General features: G+C 36.4%; 1 long non-coding RNA gene and 1 other non-coding gene across 2 annotated transcripts; both read left to right on the top strand.

Moving 5' to 3' along the window:
• The first annotated feature begins 3,328 nt into the window (after positions 1 to 3,328).
• Positions 3,329 to 4,857, top strand: LOC128281389 (uncharacterized). Its single transcript, XR_008271594.1, has 2 exons — positions 3,329 to 3,507; positions 4,239 to 4,857. It is a non-coding gene; the product is annotated as an uncharacterized LOC128281389 (long non-coding RNA).
• A 22,752-nt stretch (positions 4,858 to 27,609) lies between these two features.
• On the top strand, positions 27,610 to 27,715 carry LOC128283128 (small nucleolar RNA R71). The gene has a single exon (XR_008273469.1). It is a non-coding gene; the product is annotated as a small nucleolar RNA R71 (small nucleolar RNA).
• The last annotated feature ends 223 nt before the right edge of the window (positions 27,716 to 27,938 follow it).

Below are 27,938 nucleotides of genomic sequence, written 5' to 3'. Positions count from 1 at the left end.
GTGTAGGATAGTGGATCGCTTTCGGGATACGTCCGTACCTATGTCTTCGTGAGATTTTCACCTCCGTGCAGCCATAGGGAAATGTATTCCCCTAAACTGAACTCGGTTTATATGAGCCCATAATGGGCGAGGATCGAGGAATCTGCTGGTTCGGGTACCCTTACTCTAGAACCGAGCGACATATAGAGAGACCTAGGAGCTTACCCTAGGTAGAGCCTGTAACAGCCCGTTTTTAGGGTTAATCAGAACAGTGGTTTCGGGGCCACTAAATCCGATGAGTAGGTTTGTGAATATTATATTTAATATTTATGAGTTAATTGTGAGTTTAAAAAAGGTTTTTGATATTGTGATTTTTGTTTTATAAGCGATTTATTAAGCTCAAGTGGTATGACCCTAAGGTCAAGAGGGTTTAGAAAATGAGGTATCGAGACCTCATTTCTATAAACCGAGTAGTAAATATTTTTATAAATATTTACGGAGTGGCAATAAGATGATATTAAAGTTTCGTTGAAAAATTTTATTGTTTTGATAGTTAATTAAGCAAAAAGGACTAAATCGCGCAAAGCGTAAAAGTTGTGTTCTATAAGTTAAAGATATTAAATAGCTATGGAATTAAATAGTGGGAGTCCTTAAGTGGTAATTATTCCATAATTGTTGATAGTGGAATTCCATGGCTTGGTATAATGAAAATTATTAATGTATATTAAGGTTAAATATGGTATTTGGTAATTATAATAAAATAAAATAAAACAAAAGCCAAATTACATGCTATCATCTTCATCAATAGCGAATGTGAGAAAGAAAATAATGTTCTCAAAGCTTTGAAGGTTTCGCCATGGTTGTTCATGCATGTAAGTCCATGTCGTCTCGGTTTTAATAATTTTACGTTTTTGAGATCGTTGCTTCGTAATCTAGTGGCCCGCACCTCTAATTTTAAAATTGTTAAAGTATTTGGATGATGCCATTATTGAATGTTTGAGTATCTTGTTGTTTGATGATGAGTAATAAATCTTTGATGTTTGATTTTCATGTTTGATTAAGTGATTTTTGATAGAAATGTGTATTAAGGACTAAATTTAGAAATTTGTAAATTGAGGGGTCAAAACATGAAATAAATAAAAGAAATGGGTTGCTAGAGACCTAAGGTAAATTCGGCCTAACATGGGTTTGATGAAATTTTGAGTAATTTGTGTTATTTTGAAATAGGGATTAAATTGTAAAAATGTGAAATATTAGGGGATAAAATGTAAAATGCCCAAATTATGTGTCTTTAGATAAAATTTAATGAAATGTTGAATAAGTGAGTTAATTTTGATATTAATTAGATTGGAAAAAGTAGAATTCGGATTTGGATCGGGGGGAAAATCAAAATGGTCGATTAGTCGTCTCGTTCCGATTATCGTCTTCCGAGGTAAGTCCTTAAGTAATTATATTTGATTTGCTGCGCGCTTAAGATTATATAATATGATAAGTAATTATATTTGATTTGCAATAAGTATATTGAATTTCGGCTATAAAGCCGAATATGAAATGGATGATTTATGTATATAATGTGGCCGAATGACTATTAAGTGATGATGTGAAAGTGTGTAATATGTGTATACAATTTTATTGTACTTGTTTGTATAAAGTCGAATGTGAATTGAATGGTATATATGTGGTGACAGAATAGCTATTATGAAACCAAGTCAAAGAATGGGATATTTGTATAATAGATGAATTGTGACTATTGTTCCTACTTGATCGAGGTTGTGTGTGAAATAATTTGTGAATATGGCATATAGTCGAATGGTTATTAAAAGTGAAACTAGGATAATGAAAAGATTATGTGTTCCTTGTGTATGATTATTGAACCGAAAGTTAAAAGGTAGGTGTACATTTTGTGCTTATATTCGAATGAAGCAATTAAATTGCTAATGTGAAATGTTATGTGAAATGTGTTAACATGTGAATTCATATGCAAGACATCGAAATGTATCCGGCTAAAGTCCATGAGCTTCGTCTTTGAAATGTATCCGCCAAAGTCCCGCAGCTTCGTCTTTGAAATGTATCCGCCAAAGTCCCGAGCTTTGTGCTGGTAATATAATTTCGGTTTTATACCTAGTAGGCCAAGTGCCGATGAATTTGATAAAGTATACAATTACAAGATCCTACACTAAGTTGACAAATTGAAAGTGCATTACATATTAATTTGGCCAGGTATGTATCATGTACTCGTATGCGATTTTGATTTGAATTAAATTATAAATATATAAAGTGATGCATCTGTGAATAAGTGTTATGACTATAAATGTGATTGTGATATATTCGGTAAATGTGTGAAGTTATGTGAAGTGATTCTATGTTTATATTCAAATATAAACACTTGGTCCTTGTGGAAAGATTTGTGGAAGTATATGATTTTATTTTTAGGTGATTACGATCATGGAAAATTAAATGTGAATATGATATTGTATTTCATTCGTTTCAATTGAACTAAAGCTGATAGTGAAGCATTTTAATGCCTATGTTATTGAGTTCGATCTTGAATGACATGATATACATGTTTAGATAATTTGAATGCAAGGAATGTGTGAAAGAGCAAATTTGTAATAAATCTGCTTGGGACAACAACTGTAGCATGATTTTGGAAAATCACCATAAATTGTGGAAATTGAATTAGAAGCTGAATATATTATGAAATTAAAGCTTAATGAGTGTAGTTTCTTATAAAAGAAACCGTGTAAGCAAAAGAATTTTAGATAATGAGATATTTGAAGTGGAGTGAGATAGAGTCAAAATGACTTTGAAATCCCCTATTCTGTCTTTAGAAAACCATTGTAAATTGTACAATGATGATTATAAGATAAAATTTATATTCTTAGACTTCTTAATGAGTCTAGTTTCAAATGAAGTAAACGATAACATATTTCGAATTCTGTATAATGAGAAAATTGATTTGAAGTGAAGAGTGGTCAGAATAGTCAAATAGTGAAACAGGGGAAACTTCAATAAAAATCTGGTATTGATTGGTCAAACCAAAAATTCTGAAAATTTTATGGATGGAAGATATATAAGTCTATTTTCAGGAAAAATTAACGGCACTTTATTTGGAGTTTCTTATCTCCAGTTATAAATAATTTAGTGACTGTTGCTCAGGAAAACAGCTTGTAGTGAATTTGTGATTTTGTTGCAAACATGGTTAAAACTAGTTAATGAGATACTTTTCGAGTTCTATGATCTTATTTGTGATTTCAATATTTGGTTTTAATTGAGTTCAGATTCAAGTGAGGTGAATTTGCTAAATATGCATTATGTTCATGGATACTTGGCCGAAATGGCAATTACCTAGGAATGATTTCTTGAAAATTTGAAATGATCGATCTATAAGTAAATTAATTGTTTGCATTGCTTAAAACTTACTAAGCATTGAAGCTTACTCCGTGTTCTCTTTTCCATTCCTTATAGGTTTATCCTTTAGTTCGAGTTGGAAGAGCTGGAGATGTCATCACACTATCGAGTCATTATGTGAGTTGAGAAGATGGTATATCATCATGATTTAAGGCATGTATAGGATAGACTATAGGTAGAATGATATTTTGACTTTGTATACATTATAGCCATGCGAAGATGGCTCGCTTATTTTGTTTTAGAAGCCTTATAATTGAACTAATGTGTTGAAATGTTTTAGTTATAACTTGATAGTACTTAATTTGTTATTAGATATTCGGTTATGTTTTGATAGTTAGTCATTTTGGAAATTTATAAGAGCTCTTATGAAAAATCAATGAGACGGGTTGCATTGTTGATAATTTATGTCGGTAAATATCTTTGACCTTATAGAAGTTTTGTTCATCAAGTAATACCTCATAACCTTATTAAAAATGATACGGGTTAGGAGTGTTACTGATTATATGTGAAAAGAAAAGTTTTTAATTATTTGAGATTTCATGGCCCTGTTTAGTATGGAAGTGTTAGTAAAAGTCAAGTAGCACCTCGAACCCCGTCCCAGCGTCGGATGCGGGCGAGGGGTGTTACAGAGCCACTCCGAACCCCTAGTGGTCACCTGAATAGGTGATTTATTTGTTCTTTATTACTCTTATACTAACGTGTTTTGTTTTTGTTTTGTTTATAACTGCATTGCATTATATCATCATAGAAAGGAGGTGTTGATTCATATTTGATTGCTAAATAGAACAATTTGTCATAAGAAAACGAATTTCTTGATAAAGTGGATTATAACACGGTTGTCTAAATAGGGTCCAAGTAAACACAATGAAGGAAGGTTGATAGTCCATAAAGAAATACACGACTTTACTTCAACGTCTGAGGATTCAAGCTAACAAAGATTATTCGAGAGCTGTCATGTCTTAAAGAAGCTAACAAGCATTGCGGGGATAAGTGAGCAATGAGCCGCAGTCCAGATCGAGCAGAAAGGAAATAATAGAGACATCTTTTGGAAAATTCATAAGACTCAACCATAACATTCAAATATTAAGAGGAGGATAGGTGTCTTTACCTAGAAGATGAGGGCAAGGCTGCACATGTAATGGAGTAATACAAAGCTTTGTTTCATTGCCCGAGGATTCAAGTCGACAAAGATTATTCGAGAGCCGTCACGTCTCGATTTTCTTAAAGGAGCTGACGAGTAGCGCGGGGATACATGATCAATAAATAGCGGCCTAGATCAAGTAAAAAGGAGTTAATAGGGACATCTTTCGGAGAATTAGCAAAACTCAACCACAACATCTGGATATGAAGAGGAAGATAGGTGTCTTCGCTTGGAATAGGAGAGAAAGGCTGCATATGTAATCCATTTTATGTATGGGAATTTGTTTTCTAGAAAAGTTATTCTAATGGGATTGAATTCAGAATCAACGCCTTTCTTTCTTTTGCATTCATTCCATGCATTTGCATTGTATTGCATCATTTGCATTAGACTTTCCATAAAAGACCCTAATTAGATAAAGTTATTTCAGAACTGACAAAGGATATGGACCAAAGGTTGGAGAGAATAGAGCAAATGCAAATACAGATGCAAGAGCAATTGACCAAAATTCAACAAGATATGAGAGAACAAATGCTAGAACTCCAAAGAAATATGATGGGCCAGTTAACCCAGTTACTGGCCAGAGAACTTAAAAAAGGAGTGGCCTAGTGGTCAATAGTGAGGATGATATTGAAGACATCGTCTATTCCCCAGGTTTTACCCCGATAAGCGTCCTGACCCAACCAAACATGCAAGGGGTACCCGTCATTATCGGACCCCAATATCAACCTAACACCTCAGCACTGTTGAACTTCCCGATGGGTTCAGGTTTTAACCTGAAAGACAATAGAGCCAAACCGGTTGTTCTAGCAGAAACAAAGAAAATGGGAGAATGGATTCTAAAGACCCTAAAGAAGAAGGAAAAGGAAACGAATAGCACGAGTATGTATAACAAGGGCCATTTGAAACTGATTACAATAAACCAGCCAAGGACGGTAACTACCAGCCATCAGGTTTCCCCAAGGCAAGAGCTCAATCGAAGAACAAACTCAAAAAAACCCCAATTCACTCCCATCCCAATCACGTACAGGGAGTTGTACCACATTTTGTTCGACGCACATGTCGTATCCCCTTTTTACATAGAACCAATACAGCCTCCATACCCTAAATGGTACGATACAAGTGGCCAATGTGAATACCATGCGGGAATCATGGGGCATTGCATCGAGAACTGTACCGCTTTTAAAAAGCTAATCGAAAGATTTATCAAATTGGGTATCATAAAATTCAATGATCCCTCTAGAGCAGAAAATCTGTTATCCAACCTTTCTGTTAAAGGGGTGGACATTATGAGTTCCATGATGGATAGAGAAATGAGATCCAATAGTACATCGAGCTCAGGACTCTAGTGCAAGACCTGGTATTGAGAAATCCGAACGTTAACGACATATCAGAAGAGGAAACCCAGGAATAAGATTTTTTCGAGCATATGCCCTTACATACTTGGGAATGTTTTGAACAATGGGACTATGGAAGAGATCCCTTTATTTTTTAGAGCTGATCTAGAGTAATATTCAAAACACGCTTGTTGCTTTAAGCCTAGAAGCAACGAGAATCCTTTTGTGAAATAGGCCGATGTCCTAAGTCTTTATTTCAATAAAATGCATCTTTTTGAGAAAATATTCTTTTATTTCATATGGTACAAATAATTGTTCTTAGATTCTTTTGTTCCTTGGACTTGCTTTCAAGTATTCATTTATTATTCTTTCATGATTGTACTATACAAACAATCATCCTTAAAATCATTTACTCTTTGACATCTGCCTTCGATAGGTCCCCAGATATCAACGACATGAGCGACGTTGCTACTGACCCAGAATCTCCTTTTGAGCAAGATATATGTCTTGAGGGATCTCAGGACTTGGAAGATGACAGAGATTGTAACAAATTTCCTGATTTGTTAAGGATGGTAGAGTAAGATGAAAACAGATCATACCTTACAAAAAGTCAGTGGACAGTAAGCCTAGGACAAGAGAAAGAGGCAAACATCGAAGTCTGCATCACCACAAAGACGAAGCGAGACGTTATTGAGTCATTTCTAAGAATTTAAAGATTTTTTGCACAATCGTATCAAGATACGCCTGGCTACTAAGACACGAGGATGTTGCAGGGTTTTTGAATGACATATGCTAATGACATATACGATGGCCGGGCTAATGATGAGATTTGGGTTTTGTTGGTCCACTTTAGAAAGGGATTGCATCAGTATGCCATAAATGCCAAATTTATGGAGAGAAAATTCATGTGCCCCTCCATTCTTTTGACTTTCTCTATGTAGGGCATGGAGGTTATAGGCCGATCTCTTTGAAAGCTTCTAACCGATACTGATTCGTCTTTGGGGGTCATCGATTACTTCGCGAAAAGGGTGAAAGTTGTTTCATATCCCAATGTCACTAAGTCGACAGTCATCAAATTCAAAAAAAGGATGCCAACAAAGAATGCCAGAAAAGATCATGTCTAACACAACTGCACAATGTCAAAAGTTTGCAGTCTGTTCAAAGATTAGGCACTATATTGCAAAGGCAAGGGCAAAGGCAAAGGCAAAGGCAAAGGCAAAAAAAAAAAAAGCCTAACAACAAACTAAAGATCATGGGGAAGATGACCGAGACTTGTAAAGATTGGCTTGAGAAGTCACCATTTACCCTCTATGCTCATCGAACGTTGGCCAAGACCTTCGCCGAGGCAACATATTTCATTAGTTTATGGGATAAAAAACGATTTTGAAAAAAAGATTCCTTGTCTCTGAGTCTTGTCAGAGCTAAAGTTGGATAAGGCAAAATGGATCCAATCCTGATATGATTAGTTGAATTTGAAGAAAGGAGGTTGAAAGCCATCTGTCATGGCCTAATGAATGATGTAAGCTTACGATGAAGAGGTTTATCCTAGAGAATTCCACGAGAGGAACTTGATGTTGAAAATATCATTCCTATACAAAAAGACTTCAGAGAAAAGTGGATGCCAAACTGAGAAGGACATTATGTAATAAAGGAGGCCTGTTTTAGAGGGGCATTAATTTTAACCAAAATGGATAGCAAAGATTTGCCCAAGTCGGTGAATTCGGATTTCGTCAAGAAGAATTTCACCTAGGAAGTGAGAGGCCAAGGCGAAAACTCACGAAGGGCACTTTAAGACCTTCAAAAAAAAAAAGAAAGAAAAAAAAAGAAAAGACAAAAAAGAGGCCAAGGCAAAAACCCGCAAAAGGCGCCTTGAGGCCAAAGGGGATTCGAGTTGAAACCCGAAAAGGGCAGCTCAAATTTGGATCAAAGTGGGGCATATAGCAGTCTTGCTATACCAGAACAAACAATGAAGAAGTATGCTACGTCTTGGGGCATCGACAAAGTACTCCGGATCCCCTAAACATGTATTGAGCTTAGAAAGGTCCTTAAGAAGTCGGTATAGAGAAGCTCAAGCTGCGATATTTGGGGCACCTAGTTTTCCATTTTACCCATTTTTGAATTTTTATCTTTGATTACCTTAATCTTTTCAAGATATGTCCCAATAAATTTCCTTCTTATTGCATTACTATCTTTGATTAACTTATTTAATTTGAGGTAATTTCCTTCTTATTGCATTTGTAATCTTTGATTAATTTATTTCGAGCTACGCTGCTAATCAATTTCCTTCTTGTCCATTGTTTTGATCTTTTTCAAGCATTTTGCATTGAAATAATGATTAATGGACTAATAATACCTTATCAAAAGAGGTTCTGCATATTACTCTAGAAACTTTTAAATAGTATATGTAACACCCCCACGCCCGAAACCTTCGCCGGAGTCGAGCTTGAGGGGTTACCGAACATAATTTATCAAATTAAGAACTTCAAATCACTTGTTTCTACATTCACAGTTTTCTAGCTACCCGCGTCACAGTTACAAGAAAAATCATATCTCAAGTTACTAAACTCGAAATCAAGATCCGTAAATTTTCCCTAAATCTAGACTCATATATCTATTTACTAATTTTTTTCTATAATTTTTGGTTGGGCCAATTAGTACAGTTTATTAGTTAAATTCTCCCCTATTTCAGGGTTCGACTGCTCTAACCTCTGTGTATTACGAATCAGATCTTTATCTATACAGAAATTAAATGACTATGAGGTTTGTTTATCTTAAAACTAGACTCAATAAGAAATCTATAAATATAAAGAAAAACTTCTAATTATTTTTTTAAAATTTATTATGAATTTTTAAAGTCAGAACAGGGGATCTAGAAATCACTCTGGCCCTGTTTCACAAAAGTTTAAATATCTCATAAAATATAATTTATATGCCTGTTTTGTTCAATCCACATGAAAATAGACTCATTAAGCTTCAATTTCATAACTTACTAATCATTTAGTTCCATTTATACTATTTTTAGTGATTTTTCAAATTCATGTCATTGCTACAGACAATATTCTGCATTTTAAGGCAAGTTTCATCTTTCCATGAATTTTTATGAACTAGATAACCTATTAAACTTCCATAATATCAAACATGATCTAAATTAGCCATCACCATGACTTATCAATATCAAACATTTTCTCAACCAAACATGGCCATATCATAAAATTATTTACACAAAATAAGTATATTGCTATACATGCCATACTTAAGTTTTACAAGCCATTTGCCCAGATGAAAGTCCTTTGGATAGTGTGATCGAACCTTTGACCCGTCTCGATTCCCGAGCTGGCTTGTTCAAAACTACAGTAAATAAAGAGGAGGGAGTAAGCATAAATGCTTAGTAAGTTCATATGTAAATAACAAGTAACATAACAATGCAAATATACCAAACAACTTTAGCCTGGTATTACCAAAACATATATCACATTTCTAAACATCATTCATCATCTTACCACCTTATCGTTGTTGTATCTATTTTCAACCCGAGGGTTAAGAACATACCTGTCCAAAGTGTCCATTTCACAACACTTACCAAAACGTCGCCTGCATCTTAAGTGTTCTTCCATTTCACTAGATATTTCACCCGTTGAACACATCGGAATACAACTCAGATACACGGATAATTTGCACATAAGTGCCTCATATGTAATCAAGAAATCATGTAACCCGCCCCTAAGTGAACTCGGACTCAACTCAACGAGCTCAGGCATTCGCATCCATAAGTGAACTCAGACTCAACTCAACGAGTTCGGATGCCTAGTTACATTTCACGAACTCGAACTCAACTCAACGAGTTCGGACATTCGCATCCATAAGTGAACTCGGACTCAACTCAACGAGTTCGGATGCTCAACCATCCTAGTGACATGTCACTTGTATCCTAATCTATTCCTAAGGTTCAAACCTAATCTATTCCTAAGGTTCAAACGGGATTTTCCTCGAACACATATCCTTGCCATCTTCCGTAAAATACCAAAACCAATACTCGGTAGTACTTTATATTTAACAATTAATACACATAATTTGCATTTTATTCGAAAATAACCACAAAGCATATATTTCATAATAAAAATCAGCATATCATATAATTAACATCAATAACTTAAAAATAACAATTATGCTACATTATTTACACATGAACTTACCTTGGTACCAAAATATAAAGATTTTGCAATTTAGTCCACAATCTTTTCTTTTCCTCGATCGCGACTCGAATCTCGTTTCTCTTGATCTATAATGCCAAATTAATCTTATTTAATACATACATTCATCAAAACAGCATTTAATACGAACTTTGGAAAAATTACACTTTTACCCCTAAACTTTTGCATAATTACACTTTTCCCTAGGCTCGGAATTAAACTTTATTCCTTATTCTTATGTTTTATAACATGCTGATCACTTTTCCTTCTATGGCAACATCAAATTCTCTCTCTAACATATACTTGTGACTATTAGGTATTTTTCTTTGATTAAGCCCTTTTACTCGTTTTCACTCAAAATCGAGTAGCACAAGTTGTCTAACATAATTTAAAACCTCATATTCTATCATAAAACATCAAAATACACAAATTTCACCTATGGGTATTTTTCCAACTATGAACCCTAGGTTGAATTATTGCTAGCATAAGTTTAATCGAGCTAAGGATTCCAAAAGCGTAAAGAACATTAAAAGCGGGCTTGGAATCACTTACTATGGAGCTTGGAAGCTTGAAACAAACCCTAGCTATGGAGAACCCTTGAAATTTCGGCCTAATGAAGAAGATGGACAAAAATTGGCTTTTAATTTTGTTTTTAATTCATTTTAATAACTAAATGACTAAAATACCCTTACTACTAAACTTTCCAAAAATTCCTTCCATGTCCTAATTTTGTCCATGAGCTTAAAATTGGTCAAATTGCTATTTAAGACCTCCTCATTAATATTCCAAAACAATTTCATACTAAAAACTTCTAGAATGCAAGTTTTGCAACTTATTCGATTTAGTCCCTACTTTCAATTTAAGCACTTTAGGCATAGAATTTCATCACGAAATTTTCACACAATCATGCAATCATATCATAATCATCAAAATAATTATAAAATAATTATTTCTATCTCGGATTTGTGGTCACAAAACCACTATTCCGATTAAGCCCTAATTTAGGATATTACAACTCTCCCCCTATTAAGGATTTTCGTCCTCGAAAATCTTACCGGTAAACAGGTGTGGATATTGGTTTCTCATAGTTTCTTCAGGTTCCCATGTAGTCTCTTCTACCCCATGCTTTTGCCACAACACTTTCACAAGTGCAACACTTTTATTTATTAGTTGTTTGACTTCTCGAGCTAAAATCTTAATCGGTTCTTCTTCATAAGTCATATTCGGTCGTAGTTTAACTTCTGTCGGTGAAATTATATGTGAAGGATCCGAACGATACCGACGTAACATAGATACGTGAAACACATCATGAATCTTCTCTAATTCAGGTGGTAGCGCTAGCCGATATGCTACCGGTCCAACTTTTTCAATTATTTCATACGGTCCAATAAAACGCGGACTTAACTTGCCATTTCGTCCAAATCTAAGGACTTTCTTCCATGGAGACACTTTCAAAAATAACTTATCACCAACTTGAAACTCCATTTCTTTTCGTTTCAAATCCGCATAAGATTTCTGTCTATCTGAAGCAGCTTTCAAACAATCTCGAATCACTTTCACCTTTTTTTCGGTTTCTTTTATTAAATCAACTCCATAAATCTGATTTTCCTTGAGTTCAGTCCAATACAATGGCGTCCGACATTTACGACCATATAATGCTTCATAAGATGCCATCTTCAAACTCGTCTAATAACTATTATTATAAGCAAATTCTACCAATGGTAAGTACCTTTCCCAACTATCTTGAAATTCCAATACGCAACATCTGAGCATGTTTTCGAGAATCTGAATTACTCTCTCTGATTGTCCATCAGTTTGTGGATGAAAGGCAGTGCCGAAATTTAACTTTGTACCTAATGCCTCTTGCAACTTTTGCCAAAACCGTGAGGTAAACCTCGGATCTCTATCCGAAATGATTGACAAAGGTATCCCATGAAGTCTAACAATCTCTTGGATATGCAATTCAGCCAACTTATTAAGAGAATAATCAGACGTCATAGGAATAAAATGAGCCGATTTAGTCGATCATCAACTATTGCCCGGATGGCATTTTTCTTCCCCGAGTTAACGGCAACCCCGATATAAAATCTATAGTAATCGATCCCATTTCCATTCAGAACCATAATAGGCTGAAGTAATCCCGAAGGTACTTGGTGTTCAGCTTTCACTTGTTGACAAACTAAGAACTTTGATACAAACTCAGAAATATCTCTTTTCATTCCACTCCATCAGTACATTTTCTTTAAGTCATTATACATCTTCGTACTGCCCGGATGAACCGCCAAACAACCATTATGTGCTTCACGCAAAATCTTTTGAATCAACTCATCATTTTTGATTTACACAACCGATTTTAAACATCAAACAACCATCAGAACCGATTCTGAAATCTGATCCCGTATCAGCTTCACACTGTTTTCTCTTGGCTAGCAAATCTTGATCATTTTTCTGAGCTTCAAAAATCTCTTGTAAAAACATCGGTCTTGCTCTTAACTCTGCTAGAATCGAACCGTCATCTGACATTTTCAACTGAGTGTTCATAACTCTCAAAGCAAACAACAACTTTCTGCTTAAAGCATCGGCAACCACATTCGCTTTTCCCGGATGATAATCAATAACAAGCTCGTAATCTTTCAATAACTCTAACCATCTTCGTTGTCTCAAATTCAAGTCTTTTTGTGACATCAAGTATTTAAGACTTTTGTGATCGGTATATACTCGGCACTTTTCACCATACAAATAATGTTGCCAAATCTTCAAAGCAAACACCACTGCAGCCAATTCCAAATCGTGAGTAGGATAATTCCTCTCATAAGGTTTTAATTGTCTTGAAGCATAAGCCACCACTTTTCCTTCTTGCATGAGGACACACCCCAAACCATTTAGAGAAGCATCACTATACACCACAAATTCTTTACATGATTCGGGTTGTATCAACACTGGTGCTTCAGTTAATAACTTTTTCAATTCTTTGAAACTCTGTTGACATTCTTCTATCCATTCAAATTTAACATCCTTTCGGAGTAGTCTAGTCATAGGAGCAGCAATTATAGAAAATCCATTTACAAACCGCCGATAATACCCAGCTAGCCCCAAGAAACTCCTAACTTCAGTTACATTTTTCGGTGGTTTCCAATCAATAATGGCTGAAATTTTACTAGGATCAACCCGTATACCATCACCTGAAACAATATGACCCAAAAATCCAACTTCCCGGAGCCAAAATTCACTTTTACTAAACTTAGCATACAGCTGCTTATCTCTCAAAGTTTGCAAAACTATCCTCAAATGCTCAGCATGCTCTGTCTCATCTTTTGAATAAATTAAAATATCATCTATAAACACCACAACAAATCTGTCCAGGTATGGCCGAAATATGCGATTCATTAAGTCCATAAACACAGCAGGAGCATTTGTCAACCTGAATGGCATAACTAAAAATTCATAATGATCGTACCTTGTTCTAAAAGCAATTTTAGGCACATCGACTCTTTCACTGCGGTGATAATACCGGATCTCAAGTCAATCTTTGAAAACCATGTCGCTCCTTTTAGCTGATCAAACAAATCATCAATTCTCGGTAATGGATACTTGTTTTTGATTGTCACCTTGTTTAACTGCCGATAATCAACACATAATCTCATAGAACTATCCTTCTTTTTCACAATATAACACGGGAGCACCCCAAGGTGAAAAACTTGGTCTCACAAAGCCTTTATCAGCCAACTCTTGCAACTGCGACTTTAATTTTTTCAACTCTGTTGGTGCCATTCAACTTTCTTTTCAACTTCTTTTGTATTAATTACATATGCCAAATAAGCTTCATAACCCTTTCTCAAATATCTCTGAGCCGACATCGAAGAAATCATACTAAATATTGCCTCTGATTTGTCTGGTTCAACCCGCAAGATTTCACCACTTTCACATTTTAATTCTATAACCTTTTCTTTGCAATTTGCTATAGCATCATGCAATGTCAACCAATCTATACCCAAAATAACATCAAATTCATCAAACGGCAACAACATCAAGTCGATCGGAAAGTAATAACCCCGAATCATTAAAGGGCATTTCTTGCATACTTTATCAACTATCACACATTTGCCTAGTGGATTCGACACTCTAATCATAAATTCTGTGTTCTCAACAGGTATATTCATACTAGACACCAGTTTCATGCATACATTTGAATGAGTAGAACCGGGATCAATCAAAGCAATAACATTAGTATCATAAAGAGAAAATGTACCGATAATCACATCGGGTGAGAAAGCATCTTCACGCGCTTCAATAGCATAAGTTCTAGCCGGAGCTCTTCCTTCAGATCTAACTGCTGCATCTCTGGCTACATTCTTACTACTTGTTTCACTTCCAGCTTTTCTCGGATACCTTCCTCTCGAGTCTGCACCACTAGCTTTTACATTCTGAAATTTTTCTTTCTCAGCTCTCTCTGGGCAACCTCTAATAAAATGATCCAGAGAACCACATCGAAAACATTCATTTGCTCTGCACGGACCAAAATGATTTCTGCCACACCGCTGGCACTCGGGTTTAACAAATCTCGTATTTCCCACACTAGCCGCAGAAGTAGTCTAAGATTTAGGACCCACATTTCGCTTCTTAAAATTTCCATATGATTGCCTAGCTGAAACTTGAGAACGAGGATTCATATTTCTTGACTTTTCGGGTTGCTGTGAAGGTGCATTACTCATTGGTCTTTTCTTCCAATTTCGTGTTTCAGATTCTACCTTTTTCTTTTCCTTCAGTAATTCTTCAGCCTTGCAAGCTCGATTGACAAGTACCACCATTTCTTTTAGTTCAAGGATCCCAACAAATACCTTAATTTCTTCGTTAAGCCCGTCTTCAAATCGTCAGTACATCTTGGCTTCTGTAGGAACATATTCTCTGGCATACTTACTCAATCAAATAGACTCTCTTTCATATTCTGAGACTGTCATATTACCTTGCTTCAGCTCAAGAAACTCTTTACATTTCTAATCAATAAATCTTTTACTAATATATTTCTTCCGAAACTCTTCTTGAAAGAATTCCCAGGTTACCCTCTCTTTCGGTACCACCGAAATCAAAGTCTTCCACCAATTATAGGCTGAATCTCTCAACAAAGATGTAGCACATTTCAAACATTCTTCAGGTGTACAAGATAATTCATCAAATACCCGGATAGAATTTTCAAGCCAAAACTCTGCTTTCTCTGCATCATCATCAATATTTACTCTAAATTCTTCAGCCCCTTATTTATGAATTCTGTCAACGGGGGTTTTGTGAAATTTTATCATATCCACTCCCTGAGGCATCGGAGGCATAGGTTGAGAAATTGGGGGAGGTGGGGGAGGTCGTACGTTTGGGTTCGTACGAACGAACTCAGTGTACCATGCACTCATCATTTGGAGAAAGGCTTCCCAATCCCTTTCTCCTCCTCCCCGACCAACGATGAGGGGTGGGTTTTCGATCAACCTTGCCCTTCAATGAGTGGCGCATTACTCTCTACTTCATCTGCCACAATGGATCGGGATCCATTTACTATATAAAAATCATTTAAAAAGGTCAAAAGTCGTCACACTATCACAATTCATACATATGGCATGTATAGCAAAATCCATACTTACAACACGTAGTCCGAGAACTGACTAAACCTGCTCTGATATCACCAAATGTAACGCCCCCACGCTCGAAACCGTCACCAGAGTCGAGCTTGAGGGGTTACTAAACATAATTTATCAAATTAAAAACTTCAAATCATTTGTTTCTACATTCATAGCTTTCTAGCTACCCGCATCACAGTTACAAGAAAAATCATATCTCGAGTTACGAAACTCGAAATCAAGATCCGTAAATTTTCCCTAAATCTAGACTCATATATCTATTCACTAATTTTTTTCTAGAATTTTTGGTTGGGCCAATTAGTACAGTTTATTAGTTAAAGTTTCCCTGTTTCAGGGTTTAACTGCTCTGACCTCTGTGTATTGCGAAAGATATTTCTCTATAAAGAAATTAAATTACTATGAGGTTCATTTATATTAAGGAGCATCAAATTCACCAAATTTAAGGAGAAATCATCCATAAATGTGCTAAGCATGGGATAAAAATATGTATAAATTACGGTTTATCAATTTGGAAAAAGGTTTCTTTAGCCTCTCTTCCGTGACCACTCGATACTTGTCAGTTCAGATGGCACTGCCCCTTGAGTGAGAGTTGGCGCATTACTTTCAACATCATCAGCTACAGCTCGATTGGGATCCATTTACTATATGAAAACATATTTTAAATTGTCAAGAGTCATCACACTATCACAATTTATATATGGCATGTATAGCTAGACAAAAACACACGCTACATTAGTCTAAGAATCGACTAAACTGTAGCTCTGATACCAATAAATGCAATACCCTTCATACGTTTTCAACACTGTAAAAGGGTTGCGAAGCATTACCAGACTATAAAAATAATTAAACATTTATTTCATATACTTTTTCAAATATCAAGCAATCATCATTCAAATTAAATCACATTATCCCTAATACAAGCCTCGAGGCTCAAAACATGCATTCGGAGTGGTTTAGGACTAAACTGATAACTTTAGAAACTTAGAGAACACTTATAAAATTTTCTAAAAAATAGGGGACACATGCCCATATGACCGAGTCATGTCTCTCACACGGCCAAAGGCACACCCGTGTCATAGTCCGTGTGGACATTCGAAATGGGAGCACATGGCCATGTCCTAGACCATGTCCGACCCTGTATAACTCTCTAACTTGGGTCACACGGTCAACATACACGCCCATTTGGCTAGCCTGTGTGCCCTAAAAATGGCCACATACACCCGTGTGCTAGGCTATGTGCTAGGTCATGCCAAACCTCTAAGGTATACAAACTTATGCCATACGGCCAAGTCATACACCTGTGTCTGAGGCCGTCTGGAGCATACTGACTTGATTTTAATCTCAACACCAAGGGACACAAGGCTGTGCACATGACCGTGTATCACACACGGCTGAGACACACGCCTTTGTCTTTGCCTGTGTGGACAAAAATAGGTTGTTTACCAAGCCAATTTGCCACCCAAACTTGCACAAACCTTCACCAAACCAAATTGCACAATTCATAGTATAAATAGGCATTCAAACCAACTAAATCAAGCCTAAATCATGCAAACTCAATATCATTATCCACAATGCACACAAGTCACAAAATAAACCAATCCATTTATACCAATTTCACATACACATTTCAACTAATTAGACATTCCCAAACATGTATCATTATGCTCAAATTCATAAGCTTACATATTCTCAAATATTCACTATTTGTCATCCATAATTCCTACTATCAATAAGCATCACAAAACCAACCTCAATCACATAACATAGGCCATATGCACTCATATATAAACATAACCAAACCAACCAAGTTAAGCCAACTCTCATGTCAATATATACAAATCAAAACATAGTTATTTATAGGCCAATTGAAATAGTAAAACTCAATACCCAACTACATATTAAAATAACCATAATCCTATACATGCCATATGACCAAAACTTAGTTTCAAAACTACCAAAGCAATAGTTGGATAGTGTGACAAAGTCTCGATGATCTCCATATCTGAGCTAGCTTTGATATCACTATAAAACATAGAAAAAAACAATGTAAGCTATAAAGCTTGGTAAACTCGTATGAAGATAATAAGTAAGTCTTACCATTCATTTATCAATTCAAATTAAATGACATAATATGAAACAATACATTAATCTCAAGCTAACATGAATTTAATCACATACTTGATCATAAACTCACAACTTCCTTTAATTTATTGCTCGTATAGATTTCTGAACATACTTGTACCAATACGTATCCATTTCTCACCATTTCACATTCTCAATATATACGTTGAACCATTCGAAATAGAAGTAAGATACTTGGGAGTCTCGCACCCTAAGTGCCAATATCATGGCCCAAAGCCAAATCAATGTAACTTGCACCCGAAGTGCCAATATTATGGCCCAAAGCCAAATCAATGTAACTCGCACCCGAAGTGCCAATATCATAGCCTGAAGCCAAATCAATGTATTCCCTAATGACATGTCATTCGTATCCTAATCTATTCCTAAGGTTCAACCAAAATTTCCAATGTCGAATCGTCTTTGAATCATTGTCGAATATGTCCGTAGTCTCGTATCCATAGTTTATGTAATATCAAAGCATTTAAATTATATTCAAAATGAAACTTATTACATAGAACTTACTTTAGATGCAAAAACGGCTAAATAGATCGATTAGTCGAGTACTTTATCTTTCCCCCAATCTAGATCTGGATTTCACTTTTCTTGATCTATATGTAATCAAAATTAACATATCTAATTATTTCTCTATTCAATTTAGTCCAAAATTTACATTAAGATAGTTTTACACATTTGTCCCTAATGTTTCAAATTTTTACAATTTAGTCCTTATTTCATAAAATCACAAATTCGTGCAATTTCACCCAAACCCATGCTAGCCAAATTTCAATTAGGTCCCTAGCAGCCCATATTTTTCATTTATTTCACATTTTAACCACAAAGTTTCCACATTTCACAATTTAATCCCTAATTTGCATTTTCACTAAAAATCACTTAACAAAACTTGTATAACTAACATCAAACATTCAAAATCTGTCATTAAACATCAAAATACTCAGCATTCATCAATGACAACATCTTAAATCTTTAAAATTTTTGCAAAATAGTCCCTAGGCTAGCTAGACCTAGCTACAACGATCTCGAAAACATAAAAATCATAAAAAAATCGGGTCAAAAATGACTTACATGCACATAAAGACCTAGCCGAACCTTCAGATACAAAAAATGGAGTTCCTTCCTTTTTAATTTCGGTGGAAAAAAGAGCTAAGGAAAATGATAGCTTTATTTTTAAATTGTTTTACTTGACTTATTTAATAAATTACCATTTTAACCTTGTTAATTAATCACTTAAAACATTTGATAGATGTCCATCTGTGTCCACTCATATTAAACATGGTCTAATTGCAACATAAGGACCTCCATTTTAAAGTTCTATAGCTATTAAACACCTTTAGCTATTAGTACATTACTTTTGTACTTTATGCGATTTAGTCCTTTTTTATCAAATTAAGCGTTCAAATGATAAAATTTCTCAATGAAATTTTCACACAATCATTTTATCATGCTGTAAACATTAAAATGATAATGAAATAATTATTTTGACTTTGGATTTGTAGTCCCGAAACCATTGTTCTGATTTGACTAAAAATGGGTTGCTACACCTTTGATTTCCAACCGAATTACATTACAACTTAACTAGTACAGTACTACAAGCGAAATAGGTGTACTATACCTTTAGCGCTACCTTTTCCCATAATAACCTTTTTACTTACAATTTTTTTCGGTAACTATACGCCCATACATATATGCCAAAAGAAATAATTGGGCGAATTACATTCCTCCAAATAGTATATTCAACCACTGCATGCCAAAACCTTGAACCTGGGAGGCCTGGGGCTTAACAATGAGTCTAATATTTGCTTATGGTGTATGGTATGGCATGGGATACAGACTTATTGGTAGGTGTTTTTACACTTATGAATTTGGCTCGTATTTTAAGAATGTCGTTAGTATACCTTAAAAGGTCGGATAAATTGATTTGTCATTTTGATTGTGAGGGACAATAGATGGTGTGGTCAGCCTATAAGCTTGCTATGGTTATGCATATGAATATTGAGCCTTTTTTTATGATGGGCCATGGTTGAAGCTTTAGGGTTGTCGAGTGCCACCTAAGGTTAGGAGTTCACTTGGAGATGCTTGTGACACTTTGTTCCTACCAAGGTGCGACTGGTTGAAAAGGGGTGGATATGGCTCTTAGTTGCTCACGTTGTGGGATGCAGGAGAACTTGGATAATTTTTTATTGGGTTGTGTGTGTATGCAAACAGTTTGGACTCTGGCTAGATTTCAATTTATGGGTGATACGTGATATTCGCGACAGGTTTTAAAGATTTATGAATGAATTGTTCTTGAGACTAACTTATTATCATGATTAAGGCAAGTGTACCTATCGAACAGTAGTATAGTTCAGCAAGACTGGATTGTCGAACCCAAAGGAACCACGAGTACTAGTATTTACTTTCTTTTTATTATCTAGCCTAAAAATTAAGAGGTTTGGTTATCTAAACTAATTACTAAACTAAGAATGCACAGAAAGAAAATTTGGGAAAATACTATTTAGAAAATTCGATTGATTAAGACAATACCTAAGGAAAAATCCACCTAGACTTCACTTGTTATTTGACTCTGAATCAGACGATTTATTCATTTGACTTAATCCGTAGAAATCCCTAAGTTATATTATTATCTCTCTCAAGACTAATAACGTCTAACCCTAGGTTGAATAATTGAAATCTCTTTCTAATTAACACCCTAGAATTGCATTAACTCGATCTATGGATTCCCTTATTAGGTTTCACCCTAATCCGACAAAATCTTGTCACCCTATCTCTAGGCTCGCAATTAACTCCGCTTAATTATGACAATTTTACTCTTAGACAGGGTCTATTCCTCCTCTGAATAAGAGCATTAACTTGAATCAATATCTTGGAATATTAAAACAAGAATTAAGAACACATAATTAAGAATAAGTCAAATATTTATCATACAATTCAGATAATAATAACAAGATCTATCTTAAGTTTCATTCTCCTTAGGTATTTAGGGGGTTTAGTTCATACTTATGAAAGAAAACATCTCAAAACAATAAAAATAACAAAAAATAAGAAAACCCAAAGCTCCTGAAGGAACTTGAAGGGAGATCTTCAGTCTTAATGATAAATCCAGCTTCTAAGATGGATCAATAGACTTTCCTTAAGTAATTCCTTGTTTCCTACTCTACGTGTCTCTTCTAAATGCCTCTTCAGGTGTTTAGATAGGCTTTAAAATGCCTAAGAGCCCTCAAAATTGGCCTTTTCTAAATAGGACTATATTTGGGCTTGACAGGGACACGCCCGTGTGTGATTACTCCAGCCTGTGGTCAAGGCAGTTGAATAGGCACAGGCGTGTAGTATACCCGTGTAAGTCATGCTCCGATCTTGCCAAATGGACACGTCCGTGTCACACGCCCGTGTGAGGAAGTCCAGGCCATGTTGATTTCCCATGTGGGTCCATTTTCTCCATTTTCAGCCCGTTCCTCACTCTTTTTACTCTCCTATGCTCACCTAAGTATAACACATGAAATTAAAGGATTAGGAGCATCGAATTCACCAAATCTAAGGATAAACCATCTATAAATGTGCTAGGCATAGGATAAAAGTATGTATAAATTACGGTTTATCAAATACCCCCACACTTAATCGTTTGCTTGTCCTCAAGCAAAATCCTCAACTCACAATTAGCATAAATTCTCCTCAATTTATAATTCCTATCAATAATATCTCAAAATAATCTATAAGTATTCATATATTGAAAATTCAACTAAAAGTACATCAAAGTTTCAAACATTCCAAGTTGAGCATTTTATCACGAAAACATAGGTGTCTCCCCCCATCTAAGTGATTACCTTTGATCAAAATATCACAGAGTTTAACATCCTCACAAAAGATTCACTCAAATCACTCGAGGTGTTTAAGGACATCAATTAAAACACTCATTATTCAATATGAAAAGTTATTACCATAGGCTTGCTTGAAAATCAAATCTCCACCACTATATATCGAGATGATGCATCAATCAAAAAGGTTTTTAGAGGGTTGTAACGTGGCTTTGGTTAAGGGGTTTGGTCACAAGCTGAAGGAAAATGTTAGAATCAAGATTCAATTGAAAAATTACCTAGCTAGAAAAATAACTAGTCATCAATTGAATATAGGTGAGCTTCTTCTCAGAATATGGAATGAACACTCAAGCTCAAGAACGACGAATTACTACTAATATGTATTGAAGTATATATATATTTTCTTTTTTTCTTTTTAAAAAAAACAAGTCAAATAACATAGAATTTAAGTATCACAACGAAGAATAAAACATAGCTAGGCAATTAATTCAAATCAAATCTCAACAAAAATAGGGATCAAATTAAGGGATTTCAACAATAATGGGTTATAGGTTAATATTGAGGGTAAATGAATTAATCGCTTGTTAGGCTCAAAGGGGTTCACTAAGGGTTAATTATGAATGTAGGCTTTTGTGGAGTGAGTGGGTTAAGCCTAAGTGCCTTTATCATCTTGACATATCAAATCAAATGGTGTGGTCTTGACATGCATAATCAAGCAAGTTCTAGAATAACAAATCATTACTGATGCACTCATAATAAAAGTGAGCATGAAAAGAGTAAAATATGCTCTAAAGGCTCAAGATCTCACAAAAATTATGGCTTTTTGATGTTCAAACTTATGAATTTCAACTCAAGATAATACTTAAACTTAGGGAAACAACCTAAAAGTTTTTAATTCTTCAAAAATCAACTTATCATGCTTGATACCCTAATGTCTTAAAGTTTAAACAATCAATGCATAAATGCCTATGTTTTAATTCAAGACATATCAATAAAAATCATAAATTAATTAAAATTTATTCTTAATAGTGATATGAGTGATTCATGTGAGAATAAGACACAATTTAGGGATTTCTAATAATAATATAAAAGACCCCCACACTTAAGATGTACATTGCCCTCAATGTACAAAGATAGATATATTGAAAACAAATAGATATATAATCATAAGATAGGGAGAGGAGTGAAACTTCTTGAATGATGAATAAACTCCTTGAATTGGAGTCATGGAGAATAATCGGCCAAAGCAATGATGAGAGTGGAGGAGGATACTCTGATGGTGGTAGAGGTTCATTAGTCCTTGCCATTTGGGCAGAGCTATTTACCTCTTCTTCGACTCGAAATGAGATCCCATTTACTGGTTCAAGAAAAACTCGAAAGGAATCCATAAGTCTTGCGCCAAAAGAATATTATATCTGGCGGTAGCTATGGTTGTGGTCGAGCAGGACATGGCAGTCGTGGAGAACCTTTGCCAGTGGAGTTTTTAGTTCCTATGTGATGATGAGCTTTGGAACTCTTTATAACTATGATAAAATCAGGAACTTTTTAGGAGATATAAGGAAGCATAATTACTTGTAATGAAATAGCCGAAACTATAAATTAGTCAATAAAAATTATAAAAACTAAAATTAAAATAATTTAAAGAAAAATGAAATAAAATTAATTAAATAAGATAAATAAAGATAAAAGTAAAAATAAAATAATAAATAAAAAGTTTTTAAAAATCGTCATCGCCGGATGGTTCGCGATGTGGTGGTGGCAATGAGATGTGAAGGTGCTGAAAAATTTGGTGAAGTGTAGAATCAATGTGATCAAAATGTTGAAAACACTGCTGCTCAAATCGAATAAGGCGCTCAGAGATGTCAAAGTATGAAGTCGCCGCATGAACTAGACGATGGATGGGTGGTGGCTGAGACGGTGGGTCCTCATGACGTGGAGGGACATCATCAGTAATGTCTTCTAGGTCCTCCTCCTCGGTGGACTGGACGAGGTGGTACTGAGGAGGGTAGGTGCCACATCGTTTCTTGATCATCCTCATGTTTAGCATGCTCAAGATGCCTTGTGGGGACATCTGGCCAATGAGAATGAGGGAGGATGATTGTATTGCTGTGTTGAGGAGCCCAAAGTGCCGAGCCAATCGAGTCACATAGGGTCCGATAGAGATGACCCCTCTCCTATGTCGTTCCGTCTGATGGCGGATGGCGAGGGCAATGAGGTAGGCAAGGTCGAGGACGTGCCCTTTCGCCATGCTCCATAAGAAATAGGCATCGTGAGTGTTGAAGACGCTGGTGCTCTCTCACCGTTCCGTCAGAGTGTGGGCTAAGATGGCGTGTAGGTATCGTAGGGATGGGGTGAAGGCCGATGCCTTAGAGCAGCTAGGATCATAGTGGCCGAGGCAGGGACGAGGTCCTTCCAGCACTTTGAGGGAGAGTAGTGGATGTGACAGTAGAGGGTGTCGAGTTTATTGTCATCCATGAACTTCTCCGCATACAGCCCTAGTGCAATCCCAAACTCGGGTATGCTCAGCTGGCACACTAGACCACCAAGGTGGAACTGGACCGTTCCAGGATCATCAAAGTTGGTCATGACGGTCTGAAGATTAAATGTCGAGCAGAGTTCCAATGTGAGCTCGAGACACGTCGACTCGACGATCTCAAAGAAGAGCCCGCATGGGTTAGTCGTTAGGAGGGCTCAGGCCGCGTCAGCCAATTGAATTTGGTCAAGTGCAGCCCAGTCAATACAGCAACCTACACCTAGGGGTCAGGTTCGAAATATCTGAAATAGTTCCTCCTGGGGTCCCAAGGGGAACTCGAGGAAAGGGTGACGGATCTCAGCGGTAGGACGCGAGGATGACGATGCTCCTTTCCTCTTCTTCGAGGCAGGGACAGCGGTCTTCTTACCACGTGAAGATGACATTGTATACCTACGTTGAAAAGTCGAAGTTTAATCAATATGCCCTAAAAATGGCATGGAAAAACAAAACTAAATAGGACTATGAGAATAATATATCAAGTTATTAAAATAGGACTATGAGAATAATACGACAGGAATATCTAATGCATGAATCTATGTGGGTAAACATAAACTCCAAGGAAACAAGAAAAATGGATGAATGTAGTATGAAAAATGGCTATATTCTTTAATGACAAGCATGAGTATTTCTATTATTCTACTATTAATATTCACTTAAGATAGTCAAATGGATCAGAGAAATCATAAAATAGGCAAAATTTTTAAAGAAAATAGAGAGAAAAGAGTAAACAAATACAAAAGGGAGAAGCTTGGGTCGTCGAAAATAGTGTTGTAGGTGGCGCGCCGGTGTGGCAGGTAGGGCGAGTGGAGTTGCAGCAGTTAGGGTTAGGGATTTTTTGGGAGGGGGATGATGAATAGTGAGGGGTTTATATAGATTTTGGGGTACACGGCCGTGGGACACGCCCGTGTGCCTTGATTTTTGCCCGTGTGTTGCGCGATTTTTAAATTTAGGCGCGTCTGACATTTTCCCTACGCCCGTGTTCCTTGGGTGTGTGGGTGCACACGGCCGTGTCTTACTTCGTTCGCTTCTCCCACACCTGTGTGCATAGGTCCATGCTCGTGTTAGTTTGACAGTATCGACCACGGGTGAATGGCACAGGCTTGTTGAACGCCCGTGCTAAATTGACATGTTCGCCCATAGTTTCAAAACACAAACGTGTCAAACGCCCATGTTGTTTTAGTATTTTCAACCACGGCCTTATCACATGGCCGTGGAAACTTATCGCATCCCGTGTTGGGAAAAAAATTGTGCCCTATTTTCACACGGTCATGTCTATTCTCATGATGTGAGCACAGCGTAAGGCACGCCCGTCTGCTCGGCCATGTGGATTAGAAAACCTGTGTTACAATGACTAAGTTAGTGATTAGATGCTAATGACTAAAATTTTAAAGAGGTTAACATCATTAGTGCTCAGGTTGCCTCCTAAAAAGCGCTTATTTATAGTCTTAAGCTGGACTTACCTCTCTTTTGCATGGTTAAGGTGGTGCGAGGAGTTTACACTCCTCATGCCTGCTATAAATTTTATCAACATAAGGTTTAAGATGAGTATTGTTTACCTTAAATGTGCCGAATTTGGGATGAATTACCTCAACTATACCATATGGGAAAATACTGAGTACCGTAGGAGAAATTTCTTCATTAGGTTCAGAGGCAATGCGAGGATCTGCTACATCTAGTAGTACTTTGTCTCCAACCTTAAGTTGATTTGGTGTGACATTGAGCTTGTCCTGGCTCGATTTCGGTTTATTGGGTGTTTTTGGTTTCTGTGTCCGCCATTCATCTAGCTCCTCCATTTGTAGCCTTCGTTCTTCATAGATAGGTCTTGTGATGTTGCTTGAACACGGCTCGTATAGGTTTTAACTTATTTCCTGCAAAGTAGGTTGCACCATGTGGTCAGTTTTAGTAGAATGATTTATACAACCACCTTCAATTTTCAATGTGTTACTCGAATTATGAGCTTGAAGGGTGATTATTTCGTCTCCCACACGAAGTGTGAGTTCACCTGTGCCAACATCAATAATGGTCCTAGCAGTCGCTAAAAAGGGTCATCCTAAAATCAGAGGTGCGTTACTATCCTCTTCCATGTCTAGAACAACAAAGTCTACTGGGTATATAAATTTATCGATCTTAACAAGAACATCTTCAATGATACCCCAAGGAAATCTAATGGTTTTATCAGCCAATTGAATGCTCATCCTAGTTTGTTTGGGTTTCCCAAGACCTAGTTGTTTAAACATTTTATAAGGCATAACATTAATGCTTGCCCCTAAGTCAGCCAATGCATTATGAACATCTAAACTACCAATTAAACAAGGAATCATAAAACTCCCTGGATCTTTCAATTTTTTGGGTAGCTTATTCTGTAGAATGGCTGAGCAAACTACATTCAACTTCACATACGATGCCTCATCCAACTTTTGTTTGTTTGCTAGAAGCTCCCTTAAATATTTGACTGTGTTTGGTATCTACGAGAGAGCTTCGATAAACGGTAAGTTAATATGTAATTTCTTTAATAGTTTAAGGAATTTACCGAATTGTTCATATGTACGGTCTTTCCGTGTCGCATTGAGGTATGGCACCCGTGGTTTGTACTCTTTACTTACCGTTTTTTTCTCATTGTGGACTGCCTCACCTTTATCTTGACTTACCACAATGCCTTGCCTCTATTCTGATGCAGGCTCAACTAACCCTTCCTTGTCTTGAGTGGTAATCGCATTGAGTTGTTCCCTTGGGTTAGATTCCGTGTTACTTGGCAAACTACCTTGTGATTGTTCAGAAATCTATTTGGCGAGTTGGCCTATCTGAGTTTCGAGCCCTTGAATTGACGCTTGTTGATTCTTAAGGGCTGTCTCGGTATTTTGGAAACGAGTTTCTCACACCGAGATGAATTTTGTTAGCATCTCCTCAAGGTTCGACTTCTTTTCCTGCTGGTAAGGTGGTTGTTGAAAACCCGGAGGATGTTGTGGCCTTTGATTTCCTTGACCCCCCACGAGAAATTGTGATGGTTCCTCCAACCTACATTATAAGTGTTACTATACAGGTTATTTTGGGGTCTAGAGTTATTGTTACCCATATATTGGACTTGTTCCTCCTCGATGCTAGGGTTGAAGGGTTGATATTCTGTACATGCTCCTCCTCCATTTGAATCGCACCTCATCACTGGATGTACCTGATTAGAACCACACAAACCGTCAATCTTTTTATTTAAGAGTTCTACTTGGTTAGATAGTATAGTAACTGCATCGAGGTTGAAAGCACCGGCTGCTTTCGTCGGCTTTGTCCTCATAACTTGCCACTGATAGTTATTCAGTGACATCTCCTCAATAAATTCGTAAGTCACCTCAGGTGTCTTATTATTGATAGTTCCACCAGCAGCTGCGTCAATCATCTGCCTAGGCGAAAGACTCAAGCCATTGTGAAACGTTTGAACCTATAGCCAGAGCGGTAACCCATGGTGAGGGCATCTTCGCAAAAGGTCCTTGTAACTCCCCCATGCATCATAGAATGTTTCTAAATCCATCTATACAAAAGAGGAGATATCATTATGTAATTTGGCTATTTTAGCTGATGAAAAATATTTTAATAAAAACTTTTCGGTCATTTGTTCCCAAGTAGTTATTGACCCTCATGGTAACGAGTTCAACCACTATTTAGCTTTGTTTCTCAATGAAATAGGGAATAACTGAAGGTGAATGGCGTCATCAGAAACGCCATTAATTTTAAAAGTGTCACAAAACTCTAAAAAATTTGCCAAGTGAGCGTTTGGATCCTCATC

This window comes from Gossypium arboreum, chromosome 10 (genome assembly GCF_025698485.1).
Source record: "Gossypium arboreum isolate Shixiya-1 chromosome 10, ASM2569848v2, whole genome shotgun sequence".
Lineage (NCBI taxonomy): Eukaryota > Viridiplantae > Streptophyta > Magnoliopsida > Malvales > Malvaceae > Gossypium > Gossypium arboreum.
The sequence above is the reverse complement of the archived record's forward strand: the minus strand, read 5'-3'. Positions and strand labels throughout refer to the sequence as shown.